Raw genomic sequence first — 16,098 nt, forward strand, 5'->3', positions numbered from 1 at the left:
AGCTAGCCTCGGCTAGCATGCAGTCTCTTCAGGAGCAGCTAGCCTCGGCTACCGTGCAGTCTCTTCAGGAGCAGCTAACGTTGGCTAGTGTGCAGTTTCCTCCAAAGGTGGCTAGTGTCAGGCAGCGCACGGTCTCATCCGAAGCAGCTAGCCTCAGCTAGCATGCATTCTCTTCAGAAGCAGCTAGAATGCAGTCTCCTCCAAAGCGGCTAGTGTCACCTAGCACACAATGTCCTCCCAAGTGTCCAGCGTCCGGTAGCGGCCGGTCTCCTCTGAAGCAGGCGTTCCCCAGTGACTGTGGGGGAAGAGCACACTTCATGCAAGGCACCCACAGCCTGACTGCAGGCGGCCAGTGGGCAGAGGAAGCAGCTGCATGATGAAGCGAGACCGGCAGACTGAAACCCTCCCTTAGCCATGCCTCAGGAATCTATACGCCAGGATTCTCACCGCGCAATTGTTAGGCTTTGCCATTCATTATTTTTAGTCTCTAGTTTTCACTATTATATGAAGAATTTTATTTTTTAAAGCAATCTCATCTCCCATTCAAGTAATATTCTTATCATTATTATTATTATGCAATCTCTTTTGTCTCCCAGTCAGTTCTCCCTAGTGCTGCAGTACCACAGACAATGCAGGTCACATGACGCACAGATCTCTAATGCTGCTCCGGCCTGCTCAGTCACTCTGGGCAGACACACTGAAGGAAGTGACCTCTTTTTTTTCCTCCACACTCCTCCTAATGCTGTCGGTTAATTCCCTGACCTTTCTCTGCGCCAGACGTCGTCTTCCGTTACGGGCAGTGCCCTGCAGTCTTGCAGAGCGCACACTGAGCCCTTTTCGGATCCCTCCCACCGCACCCCGGCCCCCACCTGACCATCCCCCCCTGTCCCCGTCACCCTGTGTGAGCAGCTGTTCAGTGCAAAACCTGCGTTCTGCGGGGCATGCAGACAGAGACGGGGGGGGATGGGCGCAGAATGAAGGATTAGCCAGTGAGGTGACGGAGCTGTAATCCGCAAATGTCGCCTGCGTAGCATTCCTGCTCTTAGCGAGAGGAATATTTATAGCGCCCGTTCCCTCTGCGTCGTGCCCACCCGATTTGGGGGGCGATGTTGGCCAGATAACTTCTGAAGTTACTGAAGACCATATCATAACTTCACAATGCCAACATCAAGCACTCCATCATTAAACCTGACACTCCTGCCCTCCCCCAATTATATGATGTGAAAATGAAACTGTCTAGTACAGAAAATTGTACTGGGTTGCATTTCTCTTTATTCCTTCCTATCTCTCTCTGTCTTCAGCGTCCCTTGTGCCCCGCCCCCTGGTTGCCCGCTTCAAGAAGCTGCCACGTCCCTTCTTGCCACCTGGTCACTTCTGGACATTAAGCTGGAGGCGGGGCTTGATGACACAGGGATATTTACCCCTCGCGACGCGATGGCCTTGCAGACAGAAATGCTACGCATCTCTCCTGTGTTGCATAATGACGGACAAAAGCTTGTGGCTTTTGCCTTCTAAAGGCAAAGCAGACCCCAGAAGCGACTGCCACCAAAATGACCTTCATCTAATAGTAATATGAGTCCACTGGGAAAAATATGGAAAACAAAGAGGCTGTGATGAACTGCTGCGTTCTGACAGTGGAGAAGTAATTTCTCACTGTAACACCTTCCTGCAGCTGAGTTTATCTTGGAGCATGAGGGTACCAGCGTGTGCTGAACAAGCATAAAGTCACACCGATGAACTTCCACACCTAGGGTTGGGTTCCAAATTGGAGCCGGTTCTAAAATGGTCATCTGAACCGAGGAATTGATAAGCACCACGCCTTTTAGTTCCGTGTGTTTATTTTGTTTTGCTGATTCAGTAAGAATCATCATTATTAAACTTTATTTATACAGGGTAGGGTGACTGAGCATGCATGCTCTTTTGCAGCAGTCCTACTATCAGCATACCATTCCTATTAACTTACAGCTGCTGAAGCATTTCATGATTCAAACAAAGAATGACAATTTGGAGCCGCCCGTTAATTAGCCTCTCTCTTCCTCACCATGTCTGTTTCCTGCATATAACTAGCTGCCATTACATCTGGCGGACGCTTTTATCCAAAGCAAAGTACAATAAGCCTTGAACACGTTAAGTCCCATTCACACGGTAAGCATAGGCTAGGTTAGAAAGTTATGAGAAGTCAAACTAGGAGACATGACGACAAGCTGCACCACCAAGACAACGACACAAGAGCAATATAAGTGCTGGATGTAGATACAGGTGTAACACGAAAGTGCTACAGGAACAAATTAGAAGGATACAAGTGATGAGAGTGGTCCTAGATTGGGCAGAGTAGTGATAGTTAGTCCAGGTACAGTCTGAAAATATGCGTCTTCAGACCACAACAGAAGATGGGCAAAGACAGAGTGGATCATAGGGGAGTTGTGCCGGCCCACCCGGCCCATACCTCCTCCTTCTTGGCTTATCACCACCGTTCGCAATACCCCCCGCCCCCGCCCCACCACAATCAAGGCCCCCTCCACAGGGGGGCCACAAATACAATTCTGCATAGACCGCCCCCCCCTCCCCCCCCCCGACAGCTCAGGGGCGCCTGCGTGGCTCAGAGAACTGAACGCTCCGAAGCCCGCGCTCGTTTCAGCCGAGCTGGCGGGACGCGGCCCAATGGAATGCAAGGAGAAGCCGCGACCAGCGAGGTAAAAAATGTGCAGCGGCAGCACCGCATTCATTCAGAACAATGCGCCGCGTTTAAAGGCGACGACCGCGCCTCCAACGGCCGCCAGCGCCCGAGCTGGTTCGCCGTCATCAGGTGGTGCGTCACTGTGAGCCGACAACCTGTACTCTTTTTGGTAAGCCCTGAAATACACAAAAATAAATACATTTGGAAACTGTGTGGCCTATTTTTCACAACAATGGCTGAATAACCAGTAAAATTACTACAACTCCTTGCTGGCTTACCCTTATAATGCTGTCAAGCAGTAGAACCATTTGTAACGACATTTACGCACGATAGAGATGCTATCTTCTCTACCTTCGGTAAACTGGCTGACGACAATGGCTTTCAATTCAAATGAAAAAAAAACAAAACAAAAAGGGCAAAACAAAAATGTTCACTTCACTATATTAAAATCTGCACAACATTTACTGCAAATCTATCTCCCCAATACAAAGAAAAAACAGGCTCATCTTCCAATCCGTTACACACATTGATAAAACCAAAACTACACTGTAAATGTGGGTGGGATCAGGGCCAGATTGGTTCATATGATAGGCCTAATTCTTATAACACAAGCAAAAGAACATTTCATAGCAGGAACTAACTTATTTGCCCTTCTAACAACTTTACCCAGAGCTTCTGCATCTTCCTTACAGTGTGATGACATGGACTGCACGCAATACACTAAGCGTGTGCCTCTCCCAGGAAAAGGAATTCAGTGTGGAATTCAAAGGCAAATAATCCTTTGGGTGAACCACGATTATCACGAAGTGAGAAGAGATGGCAATACACCCAAGAATGGTCCACACAGGCACGCACACGCGTACACACAAACACAAGCACACACAAACACACACACACCCACACACACACACGCACACAGGCAGGTTCAATGTGGATATCGCATGTCTGAAGCTCCCCAAATGGGCGGGGCATCACCTGAGGAGCAGGCAGAGTAGGTCACGGGGGTGGACGGTACAGAACGGACGAATCAGCTGCACTTAATCACCGGTCATTTTATTCAGCTGGGAGGAATCAAAATAGTGTCCAAAATAAATTCCTTGGATCGGATTTGCTGGCATCTCCAGCTTGGACCAATTGCAGCTGCCAAAGCCAGCCACCAGAGCTCCACTTTGCATCAGCTCCGTATGCTGAGCACAACATGATTTTTGTGCTAAATTACCAACAGTTTTGAGAGTTCTTATTTTTCAGCTGCCCGTGACAGGTAAATAGTGCAGAACTTGTGAAGTAGTCATAATACTTTTTCTATACATAATCTCCTGTTTTTGAATCCCAGAAATCATTATGCAAATGAAAAATGAAATATGTATCAAATGCAAAGACACTGACCGAATGCAACGGTTCATCAGCTGTGGTTTTCACTTACATGTCCAAATGTGAGATTTAATCCTGGGTATAAAGGTTTGTGTGCTGTTACCTCCTCACAACAACAAAAAGAAGCAGGCACATTATAACGATAATCATTATCATACCGTCAGCATAATTACTATTCAGCATGAGGTCGTGAAAAAAACTGGGCGTCTAAAAATATTGTGCGGCTTGGCTTGCTCGGTTCTTCCAAAGTCAGCAGCAAACAAGGTAACTAAGCAACTGAGAGAGAGAGAGAGAGAGAGACAGAGAGAGAGAGGGAGAAAAATTGTAGGAAAGAAAAAGGGTAAATGGGTATGTGAGGTACAAAGAGAGATACAGAGGGAGAGAGATTGAGAAGGAGTAAGTGAGAAGAGAGAGATAAGCCGATACATACACACAGAGAGACTATATCCGCTAGTCTATGTTCATGGGAATTCTGTATTTTGTCTCTTAAAGGTAATGCAAAATTTAACTCATTTTTGTTGCATTTCATGAATTGGCCACAGATTACCCAGGGCTTTACAGACTCCTTAGCCTGTCATAGCTAAGGAAATTAGGCATACTGACTGGAACATTATGAAACAAAGCAGGAAAATCAACACAGTCCAACTGTCATTTCTAAGACCAGCTTTGAATATTTTTTTTTTTTTTTTTTTTGTTCGTGATCTTAGAAGACAACGTTGATAGTGAATAGAATTCTGAAGTTTTCCCTGTATGCTTTACAGCTTGCACACAATAACTCCATGCTGAACTAATACGTCCTCTGAGGGCACCCTAGATACATAAATTTCAAATGTTTCTGGGAAATGGAACAAGGAAACTATACAGTAAACTTAGGACTTAAGACAAGCATTACTGAAACAGCAACTGCATTTTAACACCATCCACTCCCAATGAGATTTCAACAACATAATTTTATCTGCTCCAAATGAGACCCCTGCAACATAATGTCCTCCATTCCCAATTCCTGCACCCCAATGCCCTTCATTTCTAATACGACCCCTGGAACATAAGGCTATCCACCCCCAAACACATACCTGCAACATAATGTCCTCCATTTACAATGAGACTCCTTCAGCCCAAAACCTTCCAGCCCCAATGTGTGTTGAGGAAAATATAGGGGTGGGAGGGGGGCTTTAACCATGCTAAATGTGTCTGGGGTCACTAAGCATCATGCTGCTTAATATGAATTTACTATTGTCTATTTCAGGGCGCAGACTGTTACTAACTGAATTTAGGTCACAGACTGCTACTGACTGCTAGACAATATGGTGTGGTATTGTCTGTAGCAATTATAATACGGTAGTGCAGCTAGTGCTTTGTGTAAAAGAATGGAGCACATTATTTTTCCAGGTCCTCATGAGAAGCTTTGCAGTTGTTTTTGACCAATTTTATTTTTCATCACACAACCATAATCCATAAAGTCTAAATACAACAATGAATGCATGCAGTGAACATGACATAAAACTGTCCAATCAGTTGTACTCATAAGACCTGAAAGGATATATTTGTGAAATTTAACTCTATTCTGTGAAAATTATGTAATCTCACATTTTCAGTTCTGATGAATAGCAGAGGCCTACAGACTAGATGACCTGGGTAATGTGCATAAACTGTTTTACACTTAATTCATACATATATACATTACTGTAGTTATGCTAATGCTAATAGTTTTTGATAAACAGTTAAACAGTTAATGAGTAATAGTTTCACATGAAGATTAAAAGAAACAAAAATCAAATCTTATTTAAAACGGGTACACACACAGAGACAGGCAGCATCAATATTTAAATACACCTCATGGTGAGCCTGAATTGATTACAGACCAGGTCAGTCACGTGCAAGAGGCATGTATTACAACTGGCTTCTGCTCATAATTATTTGACCAGATAAAACTTTCGCTGTATTATTATTATTATTATTATTATTATTATTATTATTATTATTAGTATTATTTGCAGTTCAATCGCACGGGTGTAAATGCACACTGAGCTTATTGCACCAGCTAAACTGCTGAAACAGCGCAGTATTGCAAAAATTGCATCACCTGTCATACACACGTGCAGCTTTAATACTACGAAGAAAAAACAGTAAAATGAAGAAGTGTTCATGCAAAGTGCTTGCTGCAGTGGGTATACGCAAATAGTGTTACTTCCGCAACTAATTGCGTGTCCTGGTTTTGTAGCTGCTTTGCAATATTCCAAACTTACCTAAATCACATTTAACGTTACTGCTCATATGCTGCGTGGTACTGAAATTATACGAAGGAGTTCGGCTACAGCTGTCTGTAGTTGTGTTTTACACAAGACATCTAAATAACCATTTAAAATTTTTATTTTCATGTTCACTGTATTCACGCATACTGACTGAACACACTAAAATGTCAATATCAACAGTAATGGATCTTTTCCATAGATCTGAATGATCAAAACAGGACTCTACACAAACATCTGAAAATTGTAGGCGTACACAAATGAATCACAATTAGTAGACGTGCTCCTACATTATTTTCTCAGTTAATACCAATTTTCATGAGCACATGCCCCTAAAATGGGAATGTTGTCAGAGTCCTGACAAAACGGATTTTCCTCTAAAGAAATCACGTTATCTGGCTGGCTGTCAGACACAACTGTCTGTTCAAATTTCTGGTGCTTGCCTCGCAGTAATGCGCTAGCTTGCGGAGTTAAGCCGTCTCACAAGCGGCCCAAATTTAGCAGACAACAATGCAAAGCCAGGCTTGACAGATGGAGCAGTTGTAACGTTAGTAGATTAGCTACGGTGAAGTCACCAAGATAAATCTGGCCAAATAGATGAACCGCGTCTTTTCAAGAATACTAGCTAGCTAGTAGTAGTAATGCTTGCAAAACAAACTGCACATCGTCTTATAGTTTTAGTCACCTCTGACGCTTAATGAACGCAAACTGGTTCCTGATTAGCCGGAGCTGAGTCGCTACCTACGCTCACTGGTTCGATACTGAAGGCTAGTACATTCTCGAGTCCGACGGCTTTTTGTTCGTTGAGTTGGCTAGCATGCTAAGTGCACTTGCTGACGTTAATTCACATTTCTTAGCCAGTAGCGAGCTAACGTACATTGTTGCAGTTGCATTTGTTGTTTTAACTGCAAAAACATGACAGCGTGTTAGGCATAACCGGAATAAACAAACGAATTGATAATGCTAATTGAATAACAGTTGTAGTGTATAAACGTAGCTAGCCATGTCGTTTGGTGTCGATTGCAGGTTGTTTTGCAGCCGTGTCAAGGGCAGCGTTTCTGTTAATGTGCAATTCGTAGCCAACTAGCTTGCTAGAATGCCTAGTTCGGCAAGCAAGTTCATGTACTAGACAGGTAACTTAACGTCAGCATTTAACGATATGTTGCTAGCTTGTTGTCTATCGTTACATTAATTCAGTTCACGATTAACGGTGCCAAACTAACATATAATTTTATTACAACTTTATCAGAGTTGTCACCTTGATCTGTTGGCACATGCACATCGGTTCTGACTAGGGTGTGTGTCAAAGCACGCGGAAGGGCCACTGCCGTCTAACCTCCAGCTAGCTATAAACTGACGGACACGTTTTTATGAATTCAGATTATTAGCTGGGCACATTACACAACTACTACTTAAATGTTACTTTACGAGTTAAAATCCTTACCTTTGTGAAAACGTCTGGTTGCACCATGTCTGATGAATTTACAGAGGATGTCACCGGTTTTCGTCCTTGAAGACACAGTATGCTGCTCGCTAGCTCACACAGCTAACAACAATTCAACATCAGCACTGCCGCAGCAGCTCTACACCGCATGCTTTCACTGACGTCCGCGTCGCTGCAATTTACCAACGCCCGACGGCGCTGTTTCAGTTGGTGACTGTGGTTGCTGCATGCAATTTCATTGCCTTTATTTCGGCACCTTCCTTCGTCTGCTCGAAGCTTTGCGTATGCATTTACCTATTTGTTATTTTAAAAAAATCTAAACTGCCCAATCACTATTTCTGTTCCTCTCTCGGCCTGCCAAGCACAGTGCCGCCTGGACTAGTGGTGCTTTCGTGGCCAGTTACCAGAGACCGTTGTCCCCAGTATTTCTTTGTTCAGGCGACTGGAACCACATGATCTGCGAAAGGAAACCATGATGCTTGCCAGACCGTGTACAAAAAAGCTGTCAGATGTGAAGACTCACAAAAGAGACTGAAGTGATCAGTATTCAGTACACTTTCATTGCCTAAACTGAAGTAACCCTCTTCACACACACACATATGCACCTCACACATACACACAGAGGACCAGTGTATTTGCATATAATCATTACATTATCCACCTGTGCATTAGGTGTGTGTGCGTGTGTGTGATTATACTTACTCACAGTATGTATCAATATCATTCTTGTTGCTTTATTTGTTCTTGCCGTTTGCAGAGACAAAGAATGTGGTGAAATCAAAACAACACAATCTTGAAATTAATCCTTATATCAACACTATCACACATTATACAACAAATATACAAATACAGTGAAAACATAGTGCACATACAGTTAAAAGCAAATCATGTAAAAAAAAAAAACAATCTGCATAAAAGGGTGTCACATTTAGATGCTTGGTGCATACCTTAGACCTCAGACAAAAAGAAGTGGCTGATGGCAGGCTGTTCTTCCCCTCAACAGAATGTTATATATAGAACTCATTTATCGCAATGACTACGTTGTTCAGTAATCTGCCATAAGCACCTGACCAAATTAGCAAATGCAGCAAAATAAAACAGTAATTTTAATTAATTGAATGAGTGAATACAGAACATTGGGAGAATCTGTTTATTAGTGAGGGAACCCTATCAAAGGGTCTGAACTGCATCCTTTTTTGACCACACAAGTCCCCCCCCCCCCCCCCCCCCAAATTTCCAAGAAGTGCCACACACATCTTTGTTGGGGGTATGTGGTTGGCAGAGTTGAGAAGCCCTTTGCAGCAAGTTTTCACAGTGCATCACCAAACAGCAGGTTTCCTAGACCTAGACAGCCACTCTAACCCAGTGTTATACATTTGGTAATGTATTTTATTCAAACTTGGAGTACACAAGTGCAGTGCTGCCAAATCTCGTACAAAGGCACACTGTGCAAAAACTGTTTTATTTGTTAAGGTGTGCATTCCATCTTGTTTGTATTTTGTGCAGACACTCACATGTCCCTAAACCACTGCAACCAATGCTAAAATCTTGCATAATCATCAGATGTTATAAAAAAGTTATTTATTACATTTTCTATTTGTTCAGCTGTTGCTCCTAACCCTTACATTACCTATTCTCATGGCAATTATTCAGCAGTAAATGAAAGTAACTCAGGTTAAATACATTTCTGAAGGGCTCAAAAAGAGCCATGTCACAGATGGGGATTCTGGGTGGAATCTTACGAGAATTAATCATGAATCATGAATCATCATGAATCTAGCTTCATGTCTAGCTAGACCAATTTATTTCCATGAATTCTGTTTGACATACAAAGGACTTCAGTCTGCCCCAAGTGGTCAAAGTAAAAATAGCTGGGTTTTGGTTACACTGCATCAGTGGTACTATGAAACTCCAGGGATGCACTTTGCCAATAAAACAGTGATCTGTGACATCTGATTAATAATGGTGCTAATATATTGGTGGTGCCAGAAAATTCTCAGCTGTAGCATGATTAAATACACTCTGATTGGCTGATGAGAATGCTGGTGAAACTAACAGTGCTAGGCAAGGACAGTCCATACTAGAACATCAGCACAGAGAAATCTTAGACTGGAAACAGTAACAGCCCAGCAGACTGCTCTACTCACCATTAAATAATGTACGAATATATTTCAAGCAGGGGTTCAAATCGTGACAAATACCTGAATACGGATTCTTCTAAACAGCAGCCTTAAAATATCTGTATAAATGACCCATGAACATTCAGCCAGATGTTAATGCACAGGTTATGGAGTAATAGATGTATAATAGTACATGTAGTCGACTTGTTTGAGATGTCTGCTCTCCAATGCCCACCTGTCAGTGAGGGCATGTTTCATCAAAGTAATTATGTTCTCTAAATTCATTATTATTCTTCTTATTATTATTATTATTTTATTTATGATGTACCCCTGCTCCTTCACACAAATAGCCTGCACCTCCAAACAGTAAATCATGTGGCTGCAACTGTTGGATGGTTTACAGTTGTGTTCCCATTATCAGACCCCCAAAGGACAACAGACTGAGTTTACAGTGCTGACAGGGAGTCAGCAGGGTTTGATAAAAACACAGTGCCACAGTGATGGCAGTTCCTAAACATTCTACTAGATCAGCATTATGCAAACCTTAAGTGGGTGTCTTTGATGGTGTTGTACAGTGGGCGCTGACTAAAGAACACCATTCAAAAGTGAACAGTTATGAGTCAGCAGCCAACTACAAAGGTTACCTCGGTGTGATAGGCTTACAGAAATAGTGCAAGCAGGATCAATAATGTTTTGTTATGATTGTTTCTTACTTTGATGACTTGGGTTTTTCCTTCGATTCTTGAGTATATAGGGGGAAAAGTGGAATGATTCAAGGAGACTCCTCAGTATGGTCTCCTGCGTGCCATTTACGTGTAGCCATGGCACTACATACACATTTTGCAACATTGTGTATTGCCAGTATTCACTTTAACCTGGCATTTGTCTTTGAGTCTTTCTACTGCACACCTAACCGTTTTAAGCTCCTTACATACACTTAGAACTCAGATTATCAGCACCCCTTAGTCACTCACCTATGCACTAATGCCATAGCAAGATACACAATTGTATCTATACAGGCTACACAAACCAGAGGCATCTCTGCATAACAGTCTGTATTGAGGCACACTACTAGCAGATCATTTGCAGTCTCTTTCTATGTAAAACTGTTAGTATAGAGGAATGGTTAAAACATTATTTTGGTGTCAGACAACCGAGATATCATTAAATTAATCCTGTTGCAGTACTGCCGGGTAAGGCTACATTTGTTCCTTCGCCACTCAGATACTTTGCTACACTGTTTGGTGTATCTGAGGGGTTTCTTACACAACTCAGTATATAAAGCATGAAGACATGGTGAAGAGGTTTAGCTGTTGTTCAACCAAATATTATACTGGGCAAGACACGTGATCTTAGCAACTTTGACCGCAGTATGATTGCTAGTGCCACACATGGTCGTTCCAGCATCCAGCAGCTGCCCACACACTGTGTGATAAACAAAGAAATGAGACAAACAATCCTGTGAGTGGCAGTTTGGTGGGTGAGAACCGCAAATGCTCAAATAACAGTTGTTTACAACAGTGGTGTGCAGAAGGCCATCTCTGAACGTACTGAATGTTGAACCTTGAAGCAAGTGGGCTACAGCAGCAGCTAAGAACAGGAAGATGAGGCCACAATGGGTAAGTGATCACCAAAATCAGACAACAGAAGATTAGAAAAACGTTGCCTTGTCTGATGGTAGGGTCAAAATTCTGCATAAATAGCATGACTCCATGGATCCATCCTGCTAGGTGTCAATGATGCAAGCTGGTGGTCATGGTGTTATGGCAAGGGAAATGTTTTTTTGCCGCACATTAGGGCCTTTAACATCATCTGAATGTCATAGCATACCTAAGCATGGTTGCTGACCATTGGCATCCCTTTATGGCCACAGTGTGCCCTTTTTCTAATGGAGTCACATTATCTCAGGCTGGTTCGGCAAGCATGACAGTGATTTTAGTTTGCTCCATTGGCCTTCCCAGTCCCCCCGATTTCAGTCCAACAGAGCACCTTTCGGATGCGGTAGTATGAGAAGTTTGCAACATGCGTGTGTGGCTGAAAAATCAGCAGGAACTGCATAATGCTGTTTCCACCACCTTATTGAATCAATGCTGCAAATAATTCAGGATGTTCTGGGGGCAAAAGGGAGTCCTATCCTTGTCTAGAAAAATGAACCTAATAAAGTGGCCACTGAGTGTATATCATCATTCAAGATTGCAAGTTATAAAACATGGCTACAGCTAAAAAGAAAAACATTGTAACAGCTGAAATATAATTATGCCCTCAAATAAGTGTACGCACTAATGGACCAATTCACTTCACCCCCTACAAATATACTCTTTTGTAGTAATCTTGTTACAGGTCACAGACTCAATTCCCAAGTGGGACACTGCCATTGTGTAGTTAAACCTGCATTGCTCCAGTATATATCTAGCTGTATAAATGGATACAAAGTAAAAGTTACGTAAAAAGTTGTGTAAGTCGCTTTGGATAAGAGTGTCTGCTAAATCCTGTAATGTAATGTAATTTTGGATTTTTAGGTTAAAAGTATTTACCACTATTGCCTTCTGTTGCTGGAAACAGCTGTAGGGTTCACAAAGGTTTGTTGGTCATGCACCTCAAGATTCCTCTTGCGGAAGACAAACATTTCAATAATTAAATTGGGTTAATTTTTTATGACTTTCACAATATTGTGCATTTTATAGAGGCTTAGATTGCACATTGAGGAACACTTCTTTAGTAACGTTCACACATTTTATTGATTTCCCAATATGTCAACTCAACATAAATTCTTAATTCTGTCCCAGTTGACTTCTGGAACAGCTCAGAACCTCTGAACTGTATATTAGAAATCCAGTGTTAAATTATGATTATATAAAAATAAATGCGCAAATATGATAAATCAAGAAAATAAAAATAGCCAGAATTGTTATTCTTTATCTCATTGGCCTACACACTAAAATCCTTATAGTTAAATTAACTCTTAGAGAGTACATATGGTACCTATTGGATGAACACTGGCCATTTTCCTGTGTTTTGTGATGTACTTCTTTTTTATTTGAGACATATTGCAAACATGAATACATGCATTCACACTGTGTGAACAAGTTCTCTTGACACATGGACATGGGTCCTATACGCTAAATGCCTTCCACCAGACTGACCTTTATGATGCAGATTCCACCAGTTTTGTTTGCTGTCACTACAAGGCAGGGGTGGACAACTCCAGTCCTAGAAATTCAGTCTGCATGCTTATTTTTGTTCCAACCAGTTACCATTTTAGTTTTCTGACTGCTCTATACCCTATTCTGGCTTGTGGCTATACTTGAGCACAGTGAAATCTTTAGGATACGCTTGCAGTCTGTGGCTGTAGCTGGGGCTTTTATTTCAAATGTCAGATCAAGACATGATTAAGTAAATGAAATATTTAAGAGGAGAAGTTGGCACAATATCCTGAAATGGATCAGCCCTTGTTGTGCACCGTTTCTATAAGAATTCCATGTTTGTTTAATTAGGTAAGGACCTCTCCTCAGGCACAGTGAATTAACATCTAAGACATGTGATTGGTTAAGAAACTGGAGCTTTTTTATTTTCTAGAAATGGTTGTCATCAGGAACAGTTCTTCATAATAGTGTTTGTGTGGATTTGCATGGATATATTGAGTCAAAGGTAAAAAAAAAAATGAAGCTAAAAAATTTGAACGAGCATTATTATCAATCATCGTGTTCGTTTGGAGCACCTCCCACAGAGATCATCACCTCTGACACGATAAATTTGAATGACCTTTATTATCAATCATCATGTTTGTTTGGAGCACCTCCCACAGAGATCATCACCTCTGACACGATAAGACCGAATGCGTAGCCAAAAGCACCGTGCTCAGATAAAGTACGGGGGGGAGCGCAGGCTCTTAGGACACGCACCCCCTCTGTGGACAATACCCACCTCTCACTCACTGTGGCACAGCGGGGATGGGGGTGTAACTGAATCTCTGTGAATTTTGTGAGATTAAGAATCTCAGCCAGTCCCACAGGCTGAGGTGGGGACAGGGGGGAGGATCAGAGGTGTGGGGGCTTGAATTCTGCCGTCACGGCTTTATCGAAGCGTCAGTCTTGGTTCGTAGGCAGCCGTACCTGCTGTTACCTGCCCTTGTCACTTCCTCATACAGGAGAAGATCCTCCTTTATCTCTAATTCAGTCCCTTCACCCTGTCTGCTCATCTCAGTTTCCATGTGGAGATATCCATCTAGGTGTCTGTACTCTCTGAACCTTTACTGAAAGACAACTCTGAATGAACCAGCTGTGAGTTTGGTGTTTAATGCCAAAATGGAAAATGATCCAGAAGTTAATTTTCCAGTTTGAAGTCTGTGTGTGTGTGTGTGTGTGTGTGTGTGCGTGTGTGAAAGAGAGAAAGACAGAGAGAGAGAGAGAGAGAGAGTGTGTGTGTGTGTCTGTGTGTGAGAGAGAGATCCATCTGTGTGTCTCCACTCACTTAACCATCACTGAAAGACCTCTCTGATCATGACAGCCTTGTTTTTAATGTCAAAATAGATAATTACCCAGAAGTTTGTATGTGCATGCGTATGTGCATCCTCCACCTGGGTGATAACATCCATTTCACTCAGAGCTCCTCAGCACATAATTAGCTTAAAGAAAAGTCAGCAACCTGTACCAGTTACTGAATACAACTGCACGGAGACCAGCCAGCCTTACACCAGGATTACCACCTCAGTTCATCCCTCCCCTACCAATGAAGTAAATCATTTTGCACAAAACACTTGGAAAGTGGTGCCTTTGGTTTAGTATGATTCAGAAACAGTTCATTAATTAACAAAATCATCTTACTGGACTGAGACTGTCAGCAAGTGTATCGAAACAACTAGAGAGAGCAGGGAAAACTTTGTGGAAAAAGCAGAATAAATATTCTGGAAGGCAGTGAAAATCTTGAAACTCTGATCTTAGATTTTTGCACCCTTGTGTCCAGTAACCTAAAACATCTCATGTAAAAACAAGAGTAACTACATGCAATAGAACAACATAGGCAGTAGCACAACGGGAATTAGGAACAAAGGTAATAATAATAATAATAATAATAATAATAATAATTGTTATTATTATTATTATTATTATAATAATAATCCATCCATCCATTCATTATCTATACCCTCTTATCCTGAGCAGGATCGCGGGGGGTGCTGGAGCCTATCCCAGTGTGCACATGGGCGAGATCAGGAATACACCCTGGACAGGCCACCAATCAATCGCAGGGCACACACACCATTCACTCACACACTCAGGGGCGACATAGCTCAGGAGGTAAGACCGATTGTCTGGCAGTCGGAGGGTTGCCGGTTCAAACCCCGCCCTGGGCATGTCGAAGTGTCCTTGAGCAAGACACCTAACCCCTAATCCCTAACTGCTCTGGTGAATGAGAGGCATCAATTGTAAAGCGCTTTGGATAAAAGCGCTATATAAATGCAGTCCATTTACCATTTACCATCATACCTATGGGCAATTTTAGATTCTCCAATTAGCCTACCTGCATGTCTTTGGACTGTGGAAGGAAACCGGAGTATCCGGAGGAAACCCACGGAGACATGGGGAGAACATGCAAACTCCACACAGAAAGGCCCCAAGCCAAGATTCGAACCCAAACCTTCTTGCTGTGAACCGACAGTGCTACCCACTGCACCACCGTGCCGCCAATAATAATAATAATAATAATAATGACTTGTATTTTTATAGTGCTTTTCTCACTCTAAAAGCGCTTCACAGTGATGAGGCGGAAACTCTCCTCAACTGCCACCAATGTGTAGTACTCACCTGGGTAATGCACGGCAGCCATTTTGCGTCCGAATGATCAACACATCAGCTGAGGTGGAGAGGGAAAGAACGATTTTTAGCCAATTAAACTAGTGACGATTAAGTGACAGGCTAAGTGAGCCAGGCTAGAAATTTAGCCAGGCTAACGGGGAACCCCCTACTCACTGCGATAACTGTTGTGGGATCTTTAATGACCACAGCAAGTCAGGACCTCAAACTAATGTCTCATTCAATGGACAGTTGGTTTAGTATGATTCAAGGGTGATAGAACCCAGCCACAATGCACAAAAATAAATAAGATTTCTCATTCCAACCAATATTGGAATAATACAGAGTTAACCTAAATGAAATAAGTTAATAAATACTTCTTATACTATAACTGCAGAACTGAGGTTTCCGAGGCCTTGAGGAATGCTTACATCACATAAAAGGGAAA

At 42.4% G+C, this 16,098-nt stretch overlaps 1 protein-coding gene across 1 annotated transcript in view; it reads right to left on the minus strand.

Annotated features, from left to right (window-relative positions):
* The window catches only part of gpam (glycerol-3-phosphate acyltransferase, mitochondrial), a 34,983-nt gene extending 26,827 nt beyond the window's left edge, over positions 1–8,156 (minus strand). The window contains exon 1 of the mRNA XM_035400028.1: positions 7,742–8,156. The gene's annotated coding sequence lies outside the window, so the exon portion shown is untranslated. The remainder of the gene's footprint in view (positions 1–7,741) is intronic.
* Positions 8,157–16,098: the final 7,942 nt, after the last annotated feature.

The sequence above is a fragment of the Anguilla anguilla genome, chromosome 2 (assembly GCF_013347855.1).
Source record: "Anguilla anguilla isolate fAngAng1 chromosome 2, fAngAng1.pri, whole genome shotgun sequence".
Lineage (NCBI taxonomy): Eukaryota > Metazoa > Chordata > Actinopteri > Anguilliformes > Anguillidae > Anguilla > Anguilla anguilla.